Source organism: Lissotriton helveticus, chromosome 4_1, assembly GCF_964261635.1.
Source record: "Lissotriton helveticus chromosome 4_1, aLisHel1.1, whole genome shotgun sequence".
Classification (NCBI taxonomy): Eukaryota; Metazoa; Chordata; class Amphibia; order Caudata; family Salamandridae; genus Lissotriton; species Lissotriton helveticus.
The window spans coordinates 2,029,919,253-2,029,931,173 of NC_136063.1; positions in this window are offsets into that span (position 1 = coordinate 2,029,919,253).

Sequence of the window (11,921 nt, forward strand, 5' to 3'; positions counted from 1 at the left end):
GAATCAATCATTTAAAATGTTAGGGACAGATTTATGATAGGTGTGTGCCTCTTTTGCGCCACTGTGCGTCACTTTTGTGACGCAGCGGCGGTGCAAAAGATTTGCTATGTGACGACATATTTACAACTTGATGCATCTAGGCAGATGTGTCATGCTGTAAAGTTCCGTGCCACATGAAACCGATGCAGCAGTGATGCAAAACATGCACCATGTTGCAAGACAGGCCTCACTTCATCTCCAACAAGATAAGAAGCTGAATCTTCTGTAAATGTCAAAATTGTTGTATACACTGCTCAACTTATGTGTACTCTTTGATATGCTAGAGTACATCTGCACTATGAGATACCTAAGCAAAGGAAACACAGGTGATGTGATTGTGAAATGAGGAAAAGAAACTCCACATTTTTCAATTACATCAACTGTGTTTCCTAAGTTTACGAATGACATTGTGTAGATGAGGTTTAGGCCTGTCCACAGACACAGAAGAGGTCTGGCCTTTGTTCAAGAGTGAAGTGGACATGACTTACTTCATTGGTAGGCCTTCACATGTATTATCTCCTCTGTACTCCTCAAAAAGCGTAAATTTCATCTGCAACCCTGAGTAGGCCTCACCTCAAACAAACCTCTGGATAGGCCACACTTTATCGTCATCTTGAATCAATCATTTAAAATGTTAGGGACAGATTTATGATAGGTGTATGCTTTTTTTGCGCCACTGTGCGTCACTTTTGTGACGAAGCGGCGGTGCACAAGATTTGCTATGTGGCGACATATTTACAACTTGATGCATCTAGGCAGATGTGTTATGCTGTAAAGTCCTGTGCCCATGAAACCTGCGTCAGGTTTCATATAGGTGTTTTGTTGCAGGGTGGGCATTCATTTGCATGAAAGCCCTGTAAAACTAACACAGTGAAATTTAGAAGATTTCACTGAGTCAGCTTTATAGCATTGCTGAATCAAATCCTTACGCCTGTTTGAAACAGGCATAAGGAGTGAAGCACCATGCAATGTGTGGCTTCCTCCTGTGCATTGCAGTAGACATGTCGTGTTTACGACGTGATTCGTGCAATGTGGTGCTTTTGCGGCACAGATGCATGACGCATCTGTGCTGTTTTTACTCAATGGTGCTCCACATTGTAAATGCGGCACACCATGGGTGGCAGAGCAGCGGTGCACGTTAACTGCTGCATCCCTGGGGATGTGCCAGTTAACATAAATTTGCCCCTTTACATTTAAGTATGTGCAGGGGACACAGAGTCGGCGAGGCTTATCCAAGGTTAAGAAGAGATGAGTCCTGTTTACTGAAAACTTGGACATAGGCCTCACCTCTTCAGCATCGCTGGACATGGCTAAATAATAGCTGCAAAATGTTACTCTTGTTAAACAATTTTACTATTATAGTCTCTGAGATTTGTGCCTTACTCTGCAACATCTCATTGTTGTTCTCTTTTTTTAAAGATAACGACAACATCAAGCATGAGTGATAATGAGCAATCAGTTGATCTTGATCTTATCGTTGAACTTGTGATTGAAACGTCAGTGGAAGTGGAGCCCTTAGATGATTTAAATCCTGAGGATGATGAAGACTATGATGAGGATGCCGATTTGTCAGAATTGTATGACATAGGGTGGGAAGCTGACCTGCTTGAGCCTATGGAACTATAAACATTTATTTTTAAAATTTAGAAGAAATGAAAAGTAAAAATGTAAACCATTTCATTTAAAATTAAACACACCTTCAAAAACAGGTTATGTGTAGTGTCTTCAATAAAATATTAAAATATGCTCATAAAATTAGATCAGATTCACATATAAAACAGCACAGGTAAAATGTAGAAGCATTCAATTTCTTTGCTATTATTTGTGAATACTAAATTTGCCAATGCACTAAAAATTATTCTAAGTAAAAATGACAAGTAGTGTGTTAAGTTTTTGATGACTGTTATTGATTTACTGTTTGGTAATAGTGGTTAATACATTTTTTTACTATATTTTACCACAGATTGAACTGCAGATCATTTCAAAATTTGAGAATGCTGTCTAAGGATAGAATCAGAAAGGCTACAAAACGTCAAAGACAGCAGGTTCAACAATTACTGCAGCAGTCCTCTACAATAAAAAATCGTCAAGTCACCAAGAAAGCACCGGGTAAGAGAACGAAAGCATACATAAGAAACATTTGTAAAAAAAAAAGTAGTACTACAGAAAATGTTTTAGTCCAGAAAAAGAGAAGCAATTTAAACGGAAAGGAAAGGCCAATCAAAAATGTTACTGCTAGAGCAAGAGATAACTCTGTGCATGATAGTAGAAGGAAACAACAGTTTAGGGACATTCGTAAACGAATGTTCCGCAACAGGATAATTGGCAATTTGTTAAAAAATATTAAGAAAGGTCAACAGAAAGTGTTTTTTTATAAGAGAAAAAAAAAAGTTGAGAAAATTATTGATCAGGCATTCGAAATTAAGCGAAAGTTATTTATTTTGATAATCAATAGAATTAGGAAGCTAAACAAGGCAATTTATGATTTCAAAACAAATAATAGATGGAAGAGAACAGTTAAGCGTAGTAATTTTTGTGAAGTATTTTCAGGATAATGGATGCATAGTTCAAGTTGTGAGGCATTTTTCAATGAGGAGAGTTATTTCCAGGATAATGATTTGGTGCATGCAGTTGACACCAGTGGTCGAGCTTATGAGGTGAAAGATGGTTGTCCAGTTGAAAAAGAAAAACTTGTGACAACAGAGGCAGAAGAGATGTTAGGTAATGAGGTTTTAGGAAGACGTCCTAAGGGACCTGTGTACACCTGGAAGTGTAGTAGTATTTGCAGTGTGCGACAGGATTTGATCAATTTGCTTTGTGATTTTGTACGGACATTTAATAAGAAAAGTTTGAAGCAGAAAATGAAGTTGTTGCAAGAATTAGATCCTTGCAGAGTGAGAGAAGTCACAGGTTTGCATGGTCATTCACTGGCTTGTCTTTCCAGGAGAGTATGCCAGAGTGTTTTTCATCATTTCAGGATGCTAGCAGTGCATCATAATAAAGTGAGGAAATTTGTTAGAATGTTGTATTATGCTAAGAGTCCAGCAGTTATGCTTAAACAATTATGCGCTGCTCTTTTGCATGGTTCTGAAATAGATGTGAAGAATATGTGTGAAGAAATTGAGTTTTGTTACTTTGGAAGTAAAGAGGAGAATGTTGAAATTGACCCAGAAGAAGAGGGTAATGTGGAAGATAGTGTACAGGTTTCCAGTACAGATAATTTTCAGAAGGAAATTGCCACGTTTCAGGTGAAATCAAGTGAGAGGCCTAATTTCACTTGTGTGTGTTGTCGACGCACTTATTATAAGAATCAGACTAAGTTAGTGGATTTATATGCAAAAAGTGAAAGGGAAAATAATAGTGAATGGAAGGATTTCGCAACATACTTGATGGTAGAAAATTGTTTTGATTTGGGATTGGATCAACGTGTGTGTACTTATTGTTGTAATATATTAAATCAAAACCAGATGCCTGCTAGAGCGGTTCATAATAATCTGGAATTGGTTGAGATTCCTTCTGAATTTAAGGATTTAAATACTTATGAATCTATTTTGATTCAAAGTATCCATCCCTTTCAGGCTATTGTAAGAATGGAGCCAAAGACAGGGAAATTGCCTCCATCAGATTTACAGAGAGGATTAAAGGGAAGAGTTGTTTATTTGCCTCTAGATTTGAAGAAAAACATTAACACAATTGGAGTAGAAAAAGTGGAAGAGGAACCTCTGGTTATCTTAGTTAATGGGGTTCCGACGAAGAATAAGAAAATATGGCAAGATTTAGTGGATGTTAGGAAAGTCAAAAAGGCAACATTGTATTTGAAAAAAAATAATAAGTACTACAAGAATGTATATGTTGCAGAAGAGGAAGTAAGTGAGGAAGAGGACAGCGATTTGTGTGCTGGTCAAATTGAGAAAGTAGAAGCCTCTAAAAGTGAAGAAATATATGAACATTATAGTGTTCATCCTTTGCATTCCAAGGAAGTCATGGGGAATGCTATTGAGTTGTTTCAAATGAAACAAGCCAAAGGGAGTCCCATTAGTGTTTGGGAGGAAAGTTTGGAAGCTCAGTGTTTCCCACAGCTATTTCCAACAGGTCAAGGAGGAAGATATGATGAGCGACCTCATCAAATTCCTGCTTCTGAATACCGGACTTTACGATTGTATGCAGAAGATCCTAGGTTTCGACAATCCATTCCCTATTTGTTTCATCTCCTGTTTGAAAGCGATCTGTCTGGACTGTCATATGCAGTGAACCACATCTTGAAAAGTGGTATACAGATGCAAAACATCTCGGCAAGTGACTTTATGGATAAAGTCAATGTCCAAGACAGTATTTTGGATTCTCACCTGATTAATCTCATGGCGTGTCAGCGTGGTACTAATGAGTACTGGTACCGTCGTCATGGTGATTTAAAATGTATGCTGAGGAACTTAGGAACTCCCACATGGTTCCTCACTCTGAGCTGTGACGAGTATGGCTGGGAAGACTTACTTGAATTTCTACGAGAGGCAAATGGAAACATTGAAAACATCGAATTCAAGACACCCGGAGAACTGTGCTCTTTGGATCCAGTGAATGTATGCAGGTACTTCAATCATAGATTTGAAGCTATGATGTCTTTCATCATGAATAAGAAGAATCCACCTCTTGGAGAGGTGTTGGATTTCTTCTGGAGAAAGGAGTACCAAGCAAGAGGTGCTCCTCATATACATATGCTGCTGTGGATCAAGGATGCACCTAAATTTGGAACAGATCCAGAAGACTTAGTGATGAGTTTCATAGAACAGTATTCTACATGTGCTGTTCCAAACGCAAAGGAGGACAAAAGCCTAAGAGAACAAGTTCTACGCTTCCAAAGCCATCGTTGCGGAAAGTACTGTCGTCGTAAATTCAGAAACAAGGACAAGTTCTACACCAAATGTCGTTTCGCCTTTCCACGACCGGTGATTTCTAAAGGAAGAGTGAACAGTTTGATGTCTTCGCTGCAACATATTGTGATGAAGAAATCACCTAAAAACACATACAATTTGAAAAGGAACGAAGAGTCCAAGTATATCAACGACTACAATCCAGTGATTTTGTCCATGTGGAATGCTAACATGGATATACAGTTCGTGGCTGATAACTGTATGGCTGTGGCTCGGTATGTGACATCTTACATCACCAAAAAAGAAAAGACAGAATTGAAGGATATGTGGGAGGACATTTCCCATGAAAAGAGCCTCAGTAAGAAGTTGTACAGTTTCAGTCTGAAGATGTTGTCACATCGAGAAATCGGAGCTTACGAATGTTCTGACCGGTTGTCTTCAGCAAGTCTCTATGCCAAATCCAGGAGTATCGTTTGGGCGAGTCTTGGTCTTGCTGCAACGCGTAATCGAGTTCTGAAACCTGTGCGGGAAATTGAGTATTTGGCGGAAAAGGAGCCAAACAGTACCGATATTTTGAAGACCAACATGTTGGATACATATTATCCAAATCGAAGCAGTCACCTCGAGAATGTTTGTCTGTATGAGGTTCTACAAAATTACATATTCAAGAGGAACATCAAAGAAGATATTGATAAAGGAGTGTATGCTGTAATTGGAAGTGAGGGATGTCTGGTCAAGCAAAGAAAATGCCACTTGGTAAACCATCGAAAATTGAGTGGCGAATCTCCTGAAAAAAAGGAGTTTTTCTATTTAGCACTTTTGCAACTTTTCAAGCCTTGGCGTGCAGAAGAGGAACTGCTTGGAGATTTCCTCTGTTACGAAGACTCTTTCACTGCCGCCAAGGAGACCATAGAATGTCCTGCTTTTCCCAAATATCTAGAAATGTTGAATGCGGAAATCGAGCAGGAAGCAACGATTGCAGCCGAGATTGCCAGAGACAGTTCTCAGGACAGTCAGAGTTCTGTTTCATTGAGTCAGGATCCACTAGGAGGACCAGTTATCGAAAATGAAGCTGCCACTGCCATGAATGAAGTGGAAAGAGCCATGGCACATGCTCAGGATGATGTGGTTAACTTAGAAGACTTGGAAAGACAACTCAACGTTGAGCAGAGGAAAATATATGACGAAGTTACCAAGCAAATTGATCATGGATTAAGTCATGAGAAGAAAGAGTGCTCATGTACGTCGTTGAAGCCTGTCCGACTGTACGTGAGTGGAGAAGCGGGAACTGGAAAAAGTTTCCTCATTAAAGCAATTTCATGTTATTTGCAGGAAAGGACTGAGTCATCGCTGTCTTGTGTTGTAACCGCTCCAACTGGATTGGCAGCACATAACATTAAAGGTATTACTTTGCATCGTCTACTGATGCTGCCAGTGGAGCATGATAACAAATTACAATACCACAAGTTATCTGGAGATGCTTGTTGTGAAGTTTCAAGAGTCTTGAGGAAAATGAAACTTCTTATCATTGACGAAGTAAGCATGGTTTCTAATGTCATGCTTGCCTTTGTGCATTTGAGAATGCAAGAAGTTCTTAAAACAGAGTATGATGTGTTATTTGGTGGCAAACACATAATTGTTTTCGGAGATCTTCTGCAGCTGACACCAGTGAAAGGACAACCTGTGTTCAAAATGCTCACGCATGAAGATACCAGGAAGTGCCTAGGGAGCATTGGCAACGTCAATATATGGTTAAACTTCAATTATGCTGAACTGCATGAAAATATGCGTCAGGCGAAGGATGAAGATTACAAGAATATTCTACAAGATGTTAGAATTGGAAAAGTGACCGAGCATGGGAAAGAAGCTTTACATGCACGATTACTGTCAAATTTATATCCAGAACAAGACGTTGTGCCTGAGAATATTTTTCAGAAAATTACTGAGAAGAAATCTGGAATATGTTTGATGCCAACTCTTGCAGAATGTGCCATCTTCAATAACAAAATGTTGCATTTAGAAAACCAAGAGATTGTGAAACTGGAAGCTATTGACAGAGTAGAGCATATGGGATCAACAATTATGTTGTCTGAGAATTTGAAAACAAAATTGGATTCATTAGAGAAGACTATATCTAAAACTGCAGGTTTTGAAAAGACTCTGAATGTGTGCTTAAACTGCCGTATAATTTTAAGAAGGAATTTACATGTTGAAAGAGGTCTGGTAAATGGATCAATGGGTAATGTTGTTGATTTTGTGAAATACAGAAATAGAGATGGAATTGAATTTTTAAAAATTAAATTTGATGGCATTGAGGAAGTACAGCTAATTGGTCGTTGCTCTGCTAGGTTTTTGCTTGTAAAAGACTTATATGTTCGCCGTAAGCAGTTTCCTGTTTGCTTGGCATATGCGGTGACAATCCATAAATCGCAAGGTTTAACTGTAGACAGTGCATTGGTGAATATTGGCAGTTCTGTGTTCAAGGAGGGTATGACATATGTGGCATTGTCACGAGTTAGAACTTTATCGGGATTGTACTTGATTGAGTGTGATGTCACAAACATTTGTGCGGATCTAGATTGTGTTAAGGAATACAATAGGTTAAGAAGAGAGTATGCGCCACATTTGCCTCAATATCCTTTGTTTGAGAAACGTGTGGTAGGCCGGAAACGAAGAAATGTGACCAATAGTAGGGAGGTTGTAGCAAAAAGACGAAAAGTCGATGAACCTGAAATTATAAGCAGAAAGAAAAAGGATTCTGTTGAAGATGTTGTTGGTTTTCAATTTGAAAACAGTTGTGGTGTCAACTGCTATGCTAATGTAGTGGTTAATGTTTTGTTTTCTCTAGAAAATGTAAAAGAAGAGATTGTGGTCAATTCTGATCAAAGATTTTGCAGTTTGTTAAATTCTGTGTTAGAGAAATGTAGCACTGATAGAACAAAAATAGAAAGTGTGTCTGAAATTCGAAATCTGTTAGACAGATGTTCAGGTCAAACACAATTCTCTCAAAATATTCAGCAAGATTGTCAGGAGTTTTTAATGTATATGCTTGATGTATTGCATGCTGAAGGTGTAGATGTAGATCACCTGTTTGGGCTTTCTTATCAATGGCAGCATGACTGCGAGAACTGTAGAGTATCAAGTACTACTAGTGTAGACTCAGAAAGATTTATATATTTAACTTTGCCAGACAGTAAATCAGTGTCCTTTAATAAGCTAGTAAAAGCAGCTGATCACAACATGGAGTGTAGCCAATGTAAGTCTGAAATGTTGTCAACATTATTTATACGAACATATGGCCAGTATGTCATTTTAATGTTCCAACGATGTAGGCCTGATGGAACAAAATTGACAACTTTAATTAAAAATTTTGTGGCTTCACAGTTGTCAATATCAGGAAGGACTTTTGTAACTGCAGCAATTATATATCATGACGGTCCTTCAATAACATCAGGACATTGCACAGCTTATTTAAAGTCTAGAAATGGCTGGTCATTCTGCAATGATTCTGTTTTAACTTTAAAAAAAAAATTGCCTTTTGACCTTAAAAATTCTTACCTGGTGTTTTTAAAACCAAAATTTTAGGGAAGGAATCCCAGGATTTGCTCTGAGGAATTTCAAGAGGTTCTAATGGCTCCTACACGATTTGGCCTTGAGGATAAGTGTAGTACAGAGTCAAAAGTTATTTTTGAGTTTTAAATAGTTCCTGGAAAAAAAGAAGATTTTCTTACAGAAAGTGGTGGGCAGAGATTAGTTGAAGGACAACAGAGTATTTCCCAAAGCAAACGGTGTTCTTACCATAACACTTGACGTCATGGAAAAATAACTGCACTTTGTATGAGTTCAGAAAAACTGTTTCTTTTTATAAGCTAATTCAAGCAGCCAATCAAAACATGGAGTAGAGGGAATGTAAGTCTGCAATGCTGTCTAGATTATTGGTCCAAACTTTTGATTATAATGTCATTTTAAAAATCCAACTATATAAACCTGTTGAAAGTAAGTGTTCAACTTTAATTACAAATGTTGTGGCTACACAGTCGTTGATTTTAGGAAGAACGTTTGTAACTGCAGCTATTATATGGCATGATGGTCATTTGACAGATCCGCTTATTACACAGCTTATTGAAAATGTAAAAAATTTTGCTGTTTCGAAAATTATTCCCATTTGACTACGATACAATGTTGCCTTTTTATTTAAAAATATTCTTACTTTCTGTTTTCAGAAAAGAGAATTAGGGTAGGTAACTGGCGTATAATGATTCTAGGGGTTGATATAATTGTATCTACTGTTTTATATTGCTTTGTGATTAAAAGTGATGTAGAGAATTAAATAATTGTAGTAGTCATAGAGGTAGTGTAAGTCTGCTTCATAGTAAGCAGTATCAGTGTCATAGGAAATGTAGAACATGAGTGAGCAAGAAGGGTAAGATATTACTAGTCCAGGATTGTGAAAGTGATCTTGAACGTTTTCTTTCTGAAAGTTGCGGAAATACAAAATGACGGGATTTTCTTAGAAGAATTCCAAGAGTTATAAATGGCTCTTACACGATTTGGCCTTGTGGAAACGTGCGGTAGAGAGCGAGAAGTCATTTATTGTATGTAACATATTTTTCAAAACGATGGAGCTTTTCTTTCAGAAAGTGGCGGGCTGAAAATATTTAGCAGTACAACAGAGTGTAAGCTGTTCATAGGATATCCTTCGACGTCATGGAAAGTAAGTTACTTTTCAGGAGTTCTGATTTCTGATTGGTTATGTTATATGGGTTTTTTAACAACAATCATTTTGATTGTGTTTTTTTCCCCCGCTGTTATATGATGAATACCTTCAAGTCACTATTTTTAGTGAAATTTGATGAATTCTGAGAACAGCAAAAATAAACCATTTAACATGTTTATTTAATTCTGTACTTTTTGTATTTATGATATACATTTAGAACTGTGTAGTAGGCATTGAAAAGCTGAGGCTTCTATAAGTGTCAACGTTGTTGCATACAGTGCTCACATTCTACGTAGTCTTTCATATGATAGACTACATCTAAACAATGAGATACCTAAGCAAAGGAAACACAGGTGATGTGACTGTGGAATGAGAAAAAAAAATTGCACGTTTTTCAATTAAATTACCTGTGTTTCCTAACATTACACATCACATTGTGTAGATGAGGTTTAGGCCTGTTCCAGGAGACAGAGGAGGTCTCACATTTGTTCAAGAGTGCAGTGGACATGACTCATTCCGTTGGTAGGCCTGCACATGTATTATCTCCTCTATACTCTTCAACAAGCCTAAATTTCATCTGCAACCCTGAGTAGGACTTACCTGAAACAAATCTCTGGATAGGCCACACCTTATCAGCATCTAGAAACAATCATTTAAAATGTTAAGTGCAGATTTATGATGGCTATACGCCTCTTTTGCGTCGCTGTTCCGTCACTTTTGTGACGCAGCAGCAGTGTAAAAGATGCACCATGTTGCAAGATAGGCCTCAGTTCATCTCCAGCAAGATACCGTCAGTTTAAAATGTATATAATTAGGACTGTGTAGGGGGCATGCAGAAGCTGAGGCTTCAGTAAGTGTCAAAGTTGTTGCATGCAGTGCTGCATTTCTGGGTACTCTTTTGTAGTGTAGCTCCTATTTTCCCAATAGGCTCTGCGCATTGGAATAGTACCTACAGCAGTAAAGGCCTAGGCCAGACGTTAACTAGGTCTACTACTGTCGATGCTAGACTTAATTTTTGGGTTTGCCAGCTAAGCTCAGAGTTCGCTAGAAACTTTCTCGAATGTTCAAGGAAGGATTAACTCCCCTGATTAGACAAGAAGGGATTTAGTTTCTGACAACCATAGAACATGACAACTTTGCTCTCCCCTAATCAAGAGTCAATCTCAAGAGTCGTGTGAGCACAAGGCAATTATTTTACTCAGTCAGTACGTGCATTCTTAGTCTCATCAGAATGTAGAGAAAAGGAAGAGACGGGCGTGTTCAATAAAAGGTGTTATTTATTGATCAGTCTCTTTTCTCGTACAAGAGAAATGGATCGATATTATTGCAATACTTATAGTTAAGTAAAGTGCATACATTAAAAGCAATAGTATAGAATAATACTGTAAAAACATTGATATGGTTTCTGAGCCATATGATGTTTAAAATGATTAAAATATATTTACATACACATATACATTTGACTAAACGTACTCAACTGGTGTTTCTAAATACGCCTACCCCGTGTACCTGACCTAAGTCTAATGCGTGGGCGGGAATAGAAAGTTACAGTTTAAGTTAAGTTTGTTTTTGCCAAGTGAATAACTAAAGAATTCTCTAGGAGGGGTTATTCAGTTCTGTACCTGGAATTTAGGATGAATGAGGAATGGTATCTCTTTCTCTGCTCTCGATATTCCAGGCTGCCTGCGAGGGCTGCCCAGAAACGCCGGTGCTGGGTCTCTCGGCTTGAGATAGCAGCGCGTCTCTCAGCGCATCAGGAAGGCGGGGCTGCTGCCTGCGGGGTCTGCTTCTGCTCTCGGCTTCGGCAAGTATGGCTGCTCCGTCTTGTCACCACGCGTGTGTTTGCATAGGGCAAGGTCGGCAATATTTATACCTTAAAGGTGCCGGGATTGACGTAAGGATGGACATAGGTACGTCAATAAAGATGTCATACGACTTGCTCGTTAGCACATTCTTTACTAAAGTTCTCTGTGAAATCAAAACAATGGCCGCACGGATTATCCAGGTTGTCATAGGTTTGATTTGTTATGAGAACGTCGTATGCCTTATCAGGGGCTGGAGGAATGTCGCTTGTCTAATTAGATCTCAAGCGTTATGACCTAATCAGATAACACGTTCCTGTGCCGTAGTGTGACTGCGTCAGATAACGGTATCTGCATCATGGGGGATTTCTTGCCTGTTAGTTAACTAGCTAGGTAGTTTAACCAGAATAGGGTCAGGAATATGGGGATCGATTCAGAACCTATAGAAATACACGACACCCACTCCACGCTAACTATGGTCATATCTACTAATCT